This window comes from Mustela erminea, chromosome 15, assembly GCF_009829155.1.
Source record: "Mustela erminea isolate mMusErm1 chromosome 15, mMusErm1.Pri, whole genome shotgun sequence".
NCBI lineage: Eukaryota > Metazoa > Chordata > Mammalia > Carnivora > Mustelidae > Mustela > Mustela erminea.
Window position 1 is genome coordinate 77,471,142 of NC_045628.1, and position 14,649 is coordinate 77,485,790.

Genomic DNA, 14,649 nt, shown 5'->3' on the forward strand with positions numbered 1-14,649 from the left:
ATCCTACCTTATGAGACAATGACACACAATTTGATCAACATTTCATTGTCTTCCTTTTCCCTTCCCACTAACAGACACTGGTTCCCAACGCGAGCTGACAACCCGTAAGTTGATTGATGAGGACGTGGGGAGACTTTGAAAGTGTAAGAAGAGGGAAGAGGACACTTCTCACAGCACTACCATGCAGTGAGGTCACGTCCTCACTAACCTAAAAAGCCTAGGCAGAGGAGACTGTTTTAAGGGGCAGTGTCAAGGTGCCTGGGTGGCTCTGAGGGTTAAGCACCAGACTCTTGGTCTCTGCTCAGGAGCTGATCTCATCATGGTATCAGGCTGTGGGATCGAGCCCCAATTCAGGTTCTGTGCCCAGCGGAGAATCTGCTGGAGATTGTCTCTCCCACTGCCCTACCCAACCCCAACTTGCACACACACTTTCTCTCTAAAAGTAAGTATTTTTTTTTTAAGGGTAATGTCAAACACATTTGTTTGACATGTACATTTGCTTATATTTAAAAACCAGGAAGGATAAATTAAAAACTAATAAAAATGGTTATAGAGAAAGAGGAAGAGTAGAGAGGAATCAAAGTACCTTTTTAAAAATATTTACTATGCACTGATCTTTTTTTAAACTAAATTAAATAGAAAATATCTCAGAGGAAAAAAAGAAATTCCTAAAGCTGAAAGGAAACAGAGATCAGTGACAGCTAAATGTTTATCCAGTCCGTGGGAGAACTACACAAAAAATTAGTTCGAGCAACTTTAAAACATGGAGTTTTTACTATCCATGCGTATTTAAATAGTCTAAGAATAAAAAGAAATCTTTTTTTTAATAATTTCTTTTTTTAAGATTTTATTTTATTTATTTGACAGAGATCGCAAGTAGACAGAGAGGCAGGCAGAGAGTAAGAGGGAAGCAGGCTCCCCACTGAGCAGAGAGCCCAATGCAGGGCTTGATCCCAGGACCCTGAGATCATGACCTGAGCCAAAGGCAGAGGCTTAAACCCACTGAGCCACCCAGGCACCCCTTAAATTGGAATTTAAAGTATTAGTATAAACTCGTGTGTGTGTGTGTGTGTTTTCAACTTCTATCCACTGAAAGGCCTAGCAGCAACAAGTTTCCCTGGCACACAGATTGTAGTCTTTAAGAACCTTTTTCCCACAAAAAGGAACTAGGATGTCTTACAGATATGGCTACACTAGGTCCGGGACAGGAAATATACAAATGTAGATCAGCTTGGAATATATTTTGTACCGATTCAAGAGCCAAATTTCATTAAAAAGAAATACTGAAATTGATAAAAAGCACATTAATCATATAAATATTTATGAATTAATAATGATATTTTATAAAACCTTTCATTAGACTCCATGGATGCTGTAAACTCATATATAAAAGGAGAACATCAAAGTTTTATCTTGTTCCCTCCTTCCCCCCAGCCCCGAGAGCTAGCACATGAGCACGGGGGTAGAGAGTAGGGGCAGAGGGAGAGAGAGAATCCCAAGCAGGCTCCACACCCAGCATGGAGCCAGGCAAGGGGCTTGATCACAGGATCCTGAGATCATGACCTGAGCCAAAATCTAGAGTTGAATGCTTAATTGACTGAGCCACCCAGGTGCCCCTTATCTTGTCTTTTTTATTTGAGAAAGAGAGCATGAGAAGGGGGAGGGTCAGAGGGAGAAGCAGACTCCCCACTGAGCAGGGAGCCTGATGGGGGACTAGATCCTGGGACTCCAGAATCACGACCTGAGCCGAAGGCAGTTGCTTAACCAACTGAGCCACCCAGCTGCCCCTTATCTTGTCTTTCTTGTAAGAACAATAGTTCACAGGGAATTAAAGAGTTGATGAAGAAGTTCCAGCTTATAGAATAAATCCAGCTAATAAATTCAGAAGAAATGACTACAAATAATGGAGTAGGAAATAATTATCAATGGATACCAAAAGCATTAGTGGCTGATGGGAACTTGAAAAACTATCTGAAGCCCCAGTGCACTACAAATTAAAAATGAACAGCCAGGATGCCTGGGTGGCTCAGTGGGTTAAGCCGCTGCCTTCGGCTCGGGTCATGATCTCGGGGTCCTGGGATCGAGTCCCATATCGGGCTCTCTGCTCAGCAGGGAGCCTGCTTCCTCCTCTCTCTCTCTCTCTCTGCCTGCCTCTCTGCCTACTTGTGGTCTCTGTCAAATAAAATAAATAAAATCTTTAAAAAAAAATAAAAATAAAAATAAAAATGAACAGCCAAATCTTTGTCTCTTGCAAAAATATGTAGCAACTCTTAGGAAGAATTCCTGTCTTAAAAAACAAAAGTACTACATTTTTCTAAACTACTAAATTTCAATCACATGTCTAGACCTATCTACCAATTTACAAGATATTTAAGGAACAGAGAAATGAGTTAAACAATACCACAAAAAAAAAAAAAAGAATAGAACATGAGACCCAATGAGAATATATGATTTTTACATTCCTATTGGTGGTCAGAGCCAAGAAGTGGTTTCCATAAAAACAAGTGCTTTAAAGGCTTTCTAGGTAAATGCTAAAAGAAGTAGATGAAAAGGAGATGATGCATTGATACTACTGATAAATGTAACTCTGGATATACTTTAATAAAGCTTATCCGGGGGCTAAGTACACCTGCAGTAGAATCTACAATATTACTGAGATTAATTTACCGATTATTCAGTATTAATTAGTCTGAAAAATACTAGTATTTGTATCACAGTCTAATGAAGCTAATGACCAACAAACTATGCTTCTGCCATCAGAGGGAAGAGTCACTCTCCATCACTGGACACTTCTGTTAAAGAATACGCAACAGGGATTTGAATGACTTCCACAGAGCAGGTAAAAGCAAAAGAGAGCGTCTCACAGTATATTGGAAAAATTTGTAATAAAGGTTGACCAAATTATAAAAAAAGAAGCAAATGGAATGATAAGCTAAGGAACCAGAGGGAGTCTATTCTTTTGTACAGAATGCTGGGAGGTAGACTCCTGCTCATCTTCTGAACATAAGGCAATGAGTAACATTATAATCAGTTCTCTGAAGTCTTCTCTTATGGTCTTGCACTGATCTTCATCAATCCCATTAAAGAAAAATCAAAGCTTGAAACTACTACAATTTCTCCAGAACAAGCAGTAACTTTCGATCTTATTCATAACTCTGAAAATGTGTCTTCAGCTTCCCTGACAGTAACTTTCCTCCAAGTTCCTAAAACCTAAAAATGTATCTCTCTAGTGTGTAGCTTTCATGCAAAAGATTGTCTGCGATGATTTCCCCCACACTCCTGTTTCTGAATGCTCGATTTCCAAAAAAGACATGGCTTTAAGGGTTGAAACCTACCCTATGTCTTCTCAGCTTGTTTTGAAGATCAAAGGTATAACCAGGTTCAAAATAAAGGGAAGCAAATTTTTAAAAGCCTCCACTCTCCTCAAGGTCTGAGCATTGATTTTTTCAGTTGCTTACTGAACACAATGACATCCTCTACTGCCTTTTGTTCCTAGTTTTAAGATAAATGCCCCCTCCACAAATCTTTATCATAGCCCCATCACTAAGATTATCTTGAACACACATCCCTAATAAATACAAATAAAAATTATATGGTTCATAATATACATGAAAATACACTTTTATAAAATGTAAATTTATATACATAAAAATATACATTACATAAAGTCAGCCGTTCAACAGTGCAGGAGTTAAGGGTGCTAACCCCTCACATAGCCAAAAGTCTGTGTGTAACTTTCAACTTCCCAAAAACTTCACTAATAACAGACTACCGCTTACCAGAAGCCTCACCTATAATAATTAATTAACACACATTTTTTATGTTATGTGTATTATATATAATAAAGTAAGCTAGAGAAAAGAAAATGCTATCAAGAAAATCATAAAAGAAAATACTATACTGTGTACCAAAAAAAAGAAGCAAACTGCACATAGATGGACCTAGACAGCTCAAACCTGTGTCGTTCAACAGTCAACTGTGTAACAAATGTGACTGAGACAAAGTAAATATGTAAAATTTTTCTTATTTACATTAATTTTGTTTTCACTAAAAATTATTAATATTTAAGTGACAGCAATGAAACAAAGTACACCTTGTGATAAACTGTGGGCTACAGATTTTAATATTCGATTGCAGGTCTGAGTTTATGTTCAGTTATTTCTGTATGTGGCTTTAATGGCAATCAAAGATAGATACACAGATGCATAGACAGGTCCAAGGGGGAAAGTTTCCTTTACGGCCTTACTGTATTTTCGAAATTAAATTCTCCATCCTATCTACCAAATTTGTTTGAATTCACTGCAGTGATCATGGGCCTTGAAAGCAGCACCGCTCAGCATCGAAGCGAACAGGCTCTGAAAGCAAACTGTCTAGGTCCAAGTGTGCTTCTGCTCTCTGACCTCTGGAAACTGCCACGCCACTCCGCTTATCCGCGTCCTCGGCTGTAAACGGGGTTTGTAACACAGGGCCCACCTTCTAAAATCTTGAAAAGAACTAAACTAATAATCCACCTGCAGCACTAACAACAGTTCCCTGGCCTTCATCACGGCACTGTTATTTTTGAAACTATCTTTTTAAGTCATTTGACCATTTTGAAAAATTAGATTAACAGAAATTAAATCGTATCATCTCTAAATCTACCTTGAAATTGTACTAGTTTATAAAAACATAAATGAATAAGAGACAGTTACACTGTCAACTCTTTGGTGCTATGGAACCTGAAGTGACATAGGACCACTTCACACATGGATAGAGTGTGGATACTAGTATCAAACATTTAATAAGAATTAATAAGGCTGGGGCCCCTGGGTGGCTCAGTCAACTGAGCATCTGACTATATTGATTTCAGTTCAAGTCATGATCTCAAGAGTCCCTGGATGGAGGTCCACATCCGACGCCACCCTCCGGACTCCACCCTCCGCGGGCTCCACACTCAGCGGGAAGTCCCTCTCCCTCTGCCACCCCCCCACCCAGCTATCTCCAGCCCCGGTTGGGTGTGCACACTCTCTATAAAATGAATAAAAGAATCTTTAAAAACAAGAATTAGTAAGGCTTCGCTCTCATTTTTAGATAAAAATAAACATTAGTGATTCTGTATTCCTTTCCACAGCCCAATCGTTCATCTGACATATATCATTTGGAGACTACTGGTGTTTACCACCATTATGTTAACAGTATCGCCTAAAAAAAAAAGTTTTAAAATGTTTAAATGCTCCACTATCCCCCGTGCTGGAGGCTGGTGATGATGATGCCTATCCTCTTCTAAGGATATGAACATCCCCTTCTAAGGAAAGACCCTCTTCCCCTACTACAGTTTGTTTAGGTGGCCCTGTTTTGGAACACTGTACCCAACATGCCCCTACTCACCAGTCTCACCACAGCCAAGTGGACCAGATCTAAAAGTGTCCTTCCATGTGCTAGTGGAAATGCATTCCTCACCACATACCCCTTAACTCCGCTGTCCCACCCTTTCTTACAGAAAATAACTTCTCTACATAAATTCTGCAAGGTTGTCAATCACAAACCCTTTCACAGACCCTGCCACAGGGCTGGACACTTGATCCAATCTCAGCAGAGGACTTGGGACACAGCTGTTCTCTCGGATCTAATGTAAACATTCTCTGGGATCTCTGATAATCTAACCCTCAAGTAGCCTATGGCCATCAGGTGGAGAGAAACAAAATGACAATCAATTCAAACAAAAACAGAACCAAGACATTTGCGTAATCAACTTTATTCTTGAGGATGTCGTTTTATAACCCGCAAATGGAAAGAAAGTTTCATTTTTATTTGTCACTGTTCTTCACAATGCTCCTGTCCCCTGGACCAATTCCAACCAATGACCACTAGCGATTCAGGTGTAAAAAGCCTTTTGTAAGGTGGTCTAGGAACTAAACTGTTATTTCGTAACAAAGATCTTAGGGAAAAGCACCTTCCACTGTAACCTCACAAATAGATTTGCTGAGGCGACATGTCTGTTGGCTCCTACTGTATTAGAAAATTAATACAGAACCATATCATAAAACAATGAGAAAAGACTATTTAAAAAGGTAGACTGTACAAAAGTAGAAAAGAGATACTGCTAACTGAAATCACCCCTTTTCTATCTACATACAAAAAGAAGTACTCACTAGCTAAAAGATACAAGGGGAAAAAGGCAATCTGGTTCATTGGATCAAAACAATTCATTTTCAAAGAAGTTAGCTGACCCTATAAAGGTGACATTTAAGCAGGATATTCTGCTGCAACAGAAAGCTTTCAAAAGGCTACCCTGCCTACTCAAGATAGTTTCTGAACCCCCACTCCACAGTAGTATTCCTCCTGCTTTCTAATAACATCAGAAATATTAAAGCATTCACAAGAATTAAACCAACAGGAAATCCCCACTCAATGTATTACGTAAAGTACAGTGACAGACATCAGAATAGTAAGAAAGAACTGCCATCAAAGCGATCCTCTGTGAAAATATTCTTCCAAAAAAAGATAACTGCAACTGAAAGTAATGGAAAATAGGTTATAGTAACAATATGGAAAGTAACCCCTATGTTGAATTTTCTACCAGTTAATTAAACTGCGGTTATTTTTCTTCTGTCCATTAAAAAAAAAAAAAAAGTCTGATTTTCTAAGTGCCCAAATACATTTACTATTTGCCAAAGGCAAATGGTAGTGAATGATTGTGCCACTCACAAAAAGTCACAAAAAAAGCCAGTCACAAAAAGGCTCCAAACAGGCAGTTCTGATAGAAACCCTTCTTGGTGTAAGCTTTTTGTTAGAAGCAATTAAAATAAACCTTGAAAATGCATACTTAGCTAAGAGCATACTGATAAAAGAAAGAAAATACATGTGTGCCTCATTTTAACAAAATTCAATTATTGGAAAAGATAAACCAGAGTTCTTAAAGCAGTTACATTCCAGTGTTGTTTCAACACTAACTATCCTGTAGACAGGTACTGAGAGGGAAAAAAAAAGTCACAATGTTACCTCTGAATTAAATAAGCTACCCTCTCCTACCCTCCCCCCACAAAGCTCCACCCTTCATTTTTAAGGGACTCCTATAGTGTGATTAACTCCAAAAATTTCTTAAAAAGGAAGAAGGCGTGGGGGTGGGGGGGGGGGAGAAAGAGTGATGATATTTTAAGAGCTGCAAAACAGGACCTATAGAATAAAGTTAACAGTATAGAAGACAGTCGGAAGGTAGCCTGAAAGTTTAAATCACAGAGTTAAACACTATACTAGTTCTGCTGCATCTACTCTGACCACCAATTAATTTCTCAATATAATTCAGGTGTTCATCAATCTTTCATAGTTGGAGCGCTGGCTACCTCAGAGATCCCAATTTTTCATTGACAGAGATCAGAAACTACATTTCTACCCATTAGATGAGTCTCTGGAAGGGATAAAAGACAAAGCTTGCTCTAAAGATCTCTTACTAACTCCACTCCCTCCTGCTTCTCTCGGGTGTTACTCAGTATCAGTTAGTCAGTTTCAGGGAGAAGCACAAATACCACCCTTTTAATTTGGATTGATTGATCCATGGAGAATAATAATAAAAATAAAACCTTCTTAGAAATCCTTTTCTTTTTTTTTTCCACAGCTGACACAAAGCAATATACCAGAGAAAAAACAGCATAACTAAAAAATAGACTAATTTCAGAACTCATTTTATAATAAATTTTCTCAAGGATGTTGTTTTAGTTGTTCTGAGTCTATCTACAGAAAAAGTTACAGTCAGACACAAAACGGAGAGACTGAAATATTTAAACTGGAGAGGATTAAAGGTAAAACAGCCTTCAATATATAAAACATTCCTCTGCTGAAGAAAATGGGTCCTTCTGAGACACAATTCTAGACACACGTCAATGTAAGAACGTGAACCGAATCCGGGTGGGAGCCGTAGGGAAGGAGTTCATGGGAGTGGAGCAGCTAGGGTGCTGCCCTTGCCAGGATTGCCAGAATGTACACCAGGCTTCCAATCACCAGACACCTCTGCTCGTAAGCACGGATGCTTAAGACGTTAGAAGAGGCCCAGATCGTGTTAAACCAGGGAAATTAAATAGTCAACTCCCCACTTCCCCACAAAACCCCAATAATATGATAGTAAAAGAAGATATTAAGCAAAAACTCAAAAGGCCAAGAAAAGGGGGGAGGGGTCGAGCTTCCCCTAAAAACACGGTCTGGTCAGAAGTCTTTTAAAAGGACCATTTAGACCCCTAGATGACACTTACCCTTTCTTTCAACTGCAGGTTTAGTCTCCACAGAAGCTGCACAGAAGAATCCGGTTCAAAAGCCCTTGAGGACAGCAGAGGACAGCAGTGAGGCACCAAACAGAAAACAGAGGGCTCAACAAAACCCTGAACTAAGCTACCTCTGACAGAAACTGAAAGTCCCTCAGCACCAAGTAAGAGTCCCAGAGGAAATGCTCCAGCCATTGGAATGGGAGGTGAGGGGATGCAGCCATTTCTAACACTTGCCTGCCAAGGGTCACACTAGAGGAAACCACAGCAGACAAGCTCCACCCGTAGTACACCAAGTCCCAATCAGTTTTTCAGAATCTCACTTGTATGTATGAATGAAATTTAAGGAAAGATTCCATTAGAAAAGACAGAGTTTAAAACAGTGAGGGGGAGAGAGAGGACCTCAAAACAATCCAGTAAGCATAAGAAAACCTCACCAACAAAAATTATAAATAATATCTTGGGAAAAAAAACAGAATATTACCTCCTTCTTCTATACTCGCCTCGTGCTCTTCCCTACGCAGATCCTCTACACCACCTACTACGAGTCCATCGCCAAGTGGGGCCCCTTCTTCGGCTACTACTTCTTCAACGTCCTCCTGGTGATGCTGCAGCTGCTGCGCGTGTTCTGGTCGTGCCTCATCCTCCGCAGGATCTACAGCTTCGTGAAGAAAGGCCGGATGGAGAAGGACGTGCGCAGCGACGTGGAGGAGTCCGATTCGAGCGACGGGGAGGCGGTCCCCGAGCACCTGCCGCTGAAGAACGGCGCGGCTGCCAGGCCTGGGGCGGCCCCAACTGACGGCCCTCGGAGCCGGACGGCTGGGCGACTGGCCAACGGGCACACGCCGGCCACATAGCTCGCAGAGGCCCGGCCTTGAGGGCCGCCCCCAGTGCCCCATACCTGGGATTTGGCTGGGGGCGGCTGGACTGGTGGCCCTGGGGCCTGCTCTGGAGACTGGGATGGCCCTCCCCCGGGGGGAGGGGAGAGGGCTAAAGATCTGTCTCCAGCCCCTTCCTTCTGCCTGCCCTGCCCTGCCCTTCCCTTGGGCAACTGGACAGAGCCGGGGAGGGTGGGCAGCAGCGGAGGGCCCAGCTCCAGGCTGAAAGGGGCCCAATAAAACATGAATGGAAAAAAAAAAAGATAAAAAAAGATAAAAAAAATTAAGGTAACACTCTACGAAATAAAAAGTGCAATGAACTGGACCAAAAAGGGCAATAGTCCAAAATGTAGAATAATATCAGATGATCAAAAAATGGAAGAAAAAGGAGGGAAAACAGAGAATCAATCTGCATTTCAATATGCAACTAAGACTATATGAAAAAAGAACAAAGAGATTACACTGATTGGAAGCAATTATCCAAATACTGGTATCAGAAATATTCTAGAACTGAGGAAAATGAAATATGTCTAAATGGGTTGATAAACAGCCAACAACAGCAGGAGACACGAAGGACCGCATCATGGGGTCTAGGGGTCTAAATGTCCACAACAACAGCAGGAGACAGGAAGATGCATCATGAAATTTCAGAACACTGGCTATCCATTCACATTCTGAAAGGAAAGCCTCCCAAAACATCTTTCTAAGGGGCAAAAGCCACACACAGAAGAGATGAAGAATCAGAAGGGCATCAGTCCTGCCGATGTCAACGGAAGCCAGAAGTCCACAGAGTAACCCCCTTACAATTCTAAAGGAAGGTTGTAACTTAGGATCTCCATCTAGTTTTGACAATAACCAAAACATTCTTAAATACACAAGGTCTCAAAGTCACCTCCTGTGCACACTCCCTAAAGAAGCTACTACAGAACACGTTCCACAAAGCAGGGAAAACCCCAAGCAGAAGAGGGGATCCAGGGAAGGAGAGAAGCTAAGGGATGTCCGGGGTAACGGTAAAAGGACGCAGAGGCCACACGGCAGGATGACAGGGCTCCAGAGGGATGTTAACATTCTGGGGCTGATGCAGTGCAAACTGGTACTGAGGAAGTCTTTTTGCATTTCTTAGCGCTGCTGAAGACTTGGAATAAATGAAAATTAAGGATGAAATTTAATGAAAATGAATAAATGAAAATTAAGGATGTGGAAAAATAAAGCAGTGGTGAATTCCATACCAGAGAATGGGCAGGGATGGTGCTGGAAGAGGGCTAAGTTTCTTACCTACCGTACAGGAAGTCAATGAACTGTTTTGTTTTGTTTTTAAGATTTATTTATTTGACAGAGAGAGAGTGAGAAAGGGAACATAAGCAGGGGGAGTGGGAGAAGGAGAAACAGGCTTCCTGCCAAGCAGGGTGCCCGATTCGAGGCGCGATCCCAGGACACTGAGATCACAACCTGAGCCAAAAGCAGATGCTTAATGACCCAGGCGCCCCAATGGACTCTTTCTAAAAGCAGCATAGGCACTTGATCTAGAATACAGGGGTAGATTCCAGGGAAAATGGCCAGCCTCCTCTGAGGAGAGGGGCACTGTGGAGTGGGGACTGCTGATTCTGTCACAAGCTTCACACCCATGAGAGGACTCCCAACAAAAAAGGAAACACCCACACCACTTAAACAGCTTGCTTCAAATCACACAAGAAATCCACCTCATACATCACAATTACATACTAGTGTTTAGTAACACACAGGTGTGTTCAATGGAACTTTCTTTGTCACCCGTATTACTCTCTCTCTCTATAGCGTAGAACACTCACCATGGACCCACCTAATAGTACCCTACAACACAGATTTGTGGTGTGTGCTGATGATTCAGAAAAGAGTTAAAAATTCTAAAAGAAAGTTCTTCCAAAGTTTTAATAATGCATAATTACTAGAATTACCTCCACAAGCCTGGGGAATGTACCCTTTACTTGTATTTTGCCCTTGTAGATCTATACTAGTTAAACACTGCCAGAAGTTGACAAATACTTTACAGACACAGGGAGGCATTTACAAAAGTTTATTATACCTGTACATTTGGACCACTTATATTTAGGCATTTAAAGGATTCTCAAAGAATCAAGAGATCATTTGGTGTAAGCCATACAAAATTTAGTTATGAAAAATTCTGACACAAAATAGGAAAAGTTAAAAAACCATTTTAAAACTCTTATGACCTTGGGCAACTTTGTTTCCCTTTCATTAAAAAGGGAATTTCAAATCAAGTTTCTTGGCCTTAAGCCTAGTGAGGCAAATAAACAATTTTCCTTTAATAAATGATGAGATGCATGCATTATTTTAAAAACTATTTCCAAAGGTACTGGTGAAGACTAAGTATCAACGGGTACTTACATTGACTAATCCAAAATAGTGCTCATTGACTGGAAACTATTCTGGACCAATCTCTTTCTCTAATGCCGAGGCATTGGCGCCCTTTAAAAAAACAAAAACAAAAGCAGAGATCTTAGTATCTGTAGTATTAAGTTTTCACAGTTATACAGGCATTACAGAGAAGTCCTTTAAAAACTATGTTCCCTTTGACTCCCTAACATTACTGGAAAATAAAGGATGATAGTGAAGAGTAAAGGATTTTAATAATATGACTAAAAACTAGTTCGCAAGAACTTCCTCAGGAAACCAAAGCACGGATCAAGAAATTCTATTTGTAATGTGTTACTATTTTCTGGGTAATGCATTAAAGACCCTGCTGTACCATGTGCTCTAACAGGAGAGCTGAAAACCAAACATGCAGATATGCAATAACCTAACGATTATTTGGAGCGATATACCTGAAAATCCCCCCACGGATCCCAAACGACAAGAACGTTGTGTGAAATGGCACTGATGACTGTGCAACTGCCAACCATCCTACTACGCAGCAGAGTCAGAATCATGGAACTAGATTTACATACAAAAGCACGACCATTTCTCAAAAAGATAACGTTAAAGAAAAAAATGAGACTAACACATGTATAAAAAATAGCAGATGGCAAATGGGCTGAAGAACATACATGAAACATACTTGAATAGGTGCTGAAAGAGAACTGGGACATGGCATTGAGGGTGAGGGATTAAAAAGGGAAAAAATAAAATGAAATGCAACAAAAAAAGGGCCCTGCACCCAGACAACAATTGAGTGTCACAGTCTCAGGAATATGACTGACTCAACTCTGTGCACTGGGGTCCCTGAAAAAAAGCGGGGGGAGGTCGGGGGCAGGGTGTCCCTGTGTGGTGGCACATGCCACTGAGCGGACTCCAAACATAGCCGGAAGGGAATCGACAGCAATACTGAAAACCCAACTCTAGATATGGTAACTTGAAAACTCCCAAGAAAACATACCACCACCTACATAAAACTGATACGGTATGACTCACAAAATACCTGAACACCACTTGGCAAAGTCACACACAAGACAACATACACGCTATGCCTCCTTTGAGGCGCTGACTCGAGGCTAACGCTACCTCTGTGCCCAGAAGCCCATCCCTGTTGTTTCCTGACTGAACTCCGCTCCTGGACTTGGGAAGCCCAACCTCTGTTAGGCGACACATCCTCAACTTCCTGATTGCAAGTACTGATTAAACAGACCTGGTGGACTGGTGGTCAAATTCTACCAAAACAAGACATTTCCTTTAACATCTTCCTGCCCTCCAGCACTTGTATATAAATACGACAGTGCTTTTATTTGTTTTTTAATTTAGGACTTATTTTAGGCTTTCTGCAAAACCTTCATATAATCGCTAGTTTACAGATACCATTTATTTCTAATCTGGCCATCCACTGTTCCAGAACAACATCAAATTCAAATATTTCAGCAGCTACAAGATCTACTGAACAAATCTGTCTTGGTGCGAATGTTGGAAGCCCCTCTCCCCATCCCCGCCAGCACAAGTTATCAGGTCATAAAATTTCCTCAAATATGTTGAAAAATATCCGTCAGCCCAGATGTTTACCACCTACTCTAAGAACTAATACTAGTTTATTCAAATAAGTATAACCCCTTCCCCACAAAACAGAAGGGCAGGGGAGAAGGCAGGGGAAGGGGGGAAAAGAAGAAAGGTTCTATTACCGAAAATACAACCTTATTACATCTTTTTATGTGGAACAGTAAAATGCCAGTACATGTAACTCAGGAAAGCATTTCTGGCCCTTAGGATGAACACAGTAACACATGAACATTGTCTCTCCAATGTAATGCCAATCACACACCGTAGACCGTGTATTCTAACCATGCCAGAAGATCCACTTATTCCCGCCCCTCCATCACAGATTTTCATGCCTGCTTAGAAAATCCTCCAGCTGTCCTGCATCCTCAAAGTAAGTCTCACTATAGATCAAGTTATTAGCTTCTCTGCACCTTGGTTTCCTTAACTACAAAAGGAAAATGTCACCAACTACTTCAGAGGATAGCTACAAGGAAAGGAATTTAAACCTCTATAAAAGCATCCAGCAGCGTCCCATAAATATTGGTTCCCTACTTTGCCTTCCCTTCAAATTCAAGGTGGGTACAGAAAGCTACTCTCCTTAGCCAGTAATGTTAATAAATATCTGCTCCATGCAACATAGAAGAAAACAAGTCAGAAGAAAAATGAGATAGCTTTAATAATAATAATAATAATAAGGTATTATTAAAAAAATGGATTTCCTCACTCAGGCCAATTCCACCAAGTGGCTCAGAGGTACAGTCACTGTAGTCTCCAGAGGCTGACAATAAAGCAAAACCACAATCCAATCAGAGATCTGGGAAGAGGAGGCTAAGTGTGATAAAATGGAAACAGCCATACACCATAGCCATTGAACCTTTCTGGATTTATGAAGCTTCATTTGCAAAATAAAAGGGTCCATCTCCTCACTGATTTTCAAAAACCCCAGCCCCCAGTTTATCTGTTGGGTGCTCAAGTAATCCTTTACCCAAATTAAGGTTTTCACAGCTAAGCCTGTTTAGAAAATTAAGACTAGGTAATTTCCAACTCAACATTCTACCATCACCAATCACTTTTACCAACATTTCTGAGAACATTTACTATACCAACACAAAACTCCATGGAGGGCGAAGCCAACCAATAATACATGCCAAACAATACAATTCAGAAGAGAAAGATCAGAGCGACAGATTGAATAGGGGGAGCAGATCCAAATGGAAAGTTCAAAGAGAGAATGGAATTTACTTTACGACAGTTCTAAATTAAAGGACAGCATAGTAACATATACCTTACCATGATAATGATGCTGTATAATGCAGATTCTGTGTCTGTGCAGGATAGTCTTTCGGCATGAACTCAAGATTTTCTCTGCAGAAACAGAGTACATATTTCTACCTCTAGCTGAATGCTAACTACAAATGCAAAGAGGAGACGAAGTAATTCGGTTTCTGATGACTGGTTTTCAACACTAGAGTTTGGTATAGCTGGGGAGAAAGAGCCACCAAATGTTTGCTGTAGAATTTTTAGTATCTTCAAAAGGGTTCTCAACGTCATCCCTTGGGGATGTTGTTGAAGGTTGA

The 14,649-nt window shown here is 40.7% G+C and overlaps 1 protein-coding gene across 1 annotated transcript in view; it reads right to left on the reverse strand.

The window, feature by feature from the left end:
• LOC116574521 (ubiquitin carboxyl-terminal hydrolase 12-like) overlaps positions 1 to 14,442 on the reverse strand; it is a 52,521-nt gene extending 38,079 nt beyond the window's left edge. Inside the window, 2 exon segments of the mRNA XM_032315307.1 lie at positions 11,498 to 11,578; positions 14,363 to 14,442. The gene's annotated coding sequence lies outside the window, so the exon portion shown is untranslated.
• Positions 14,443 to 14,649: the final 207 nt, after the last annotated feature.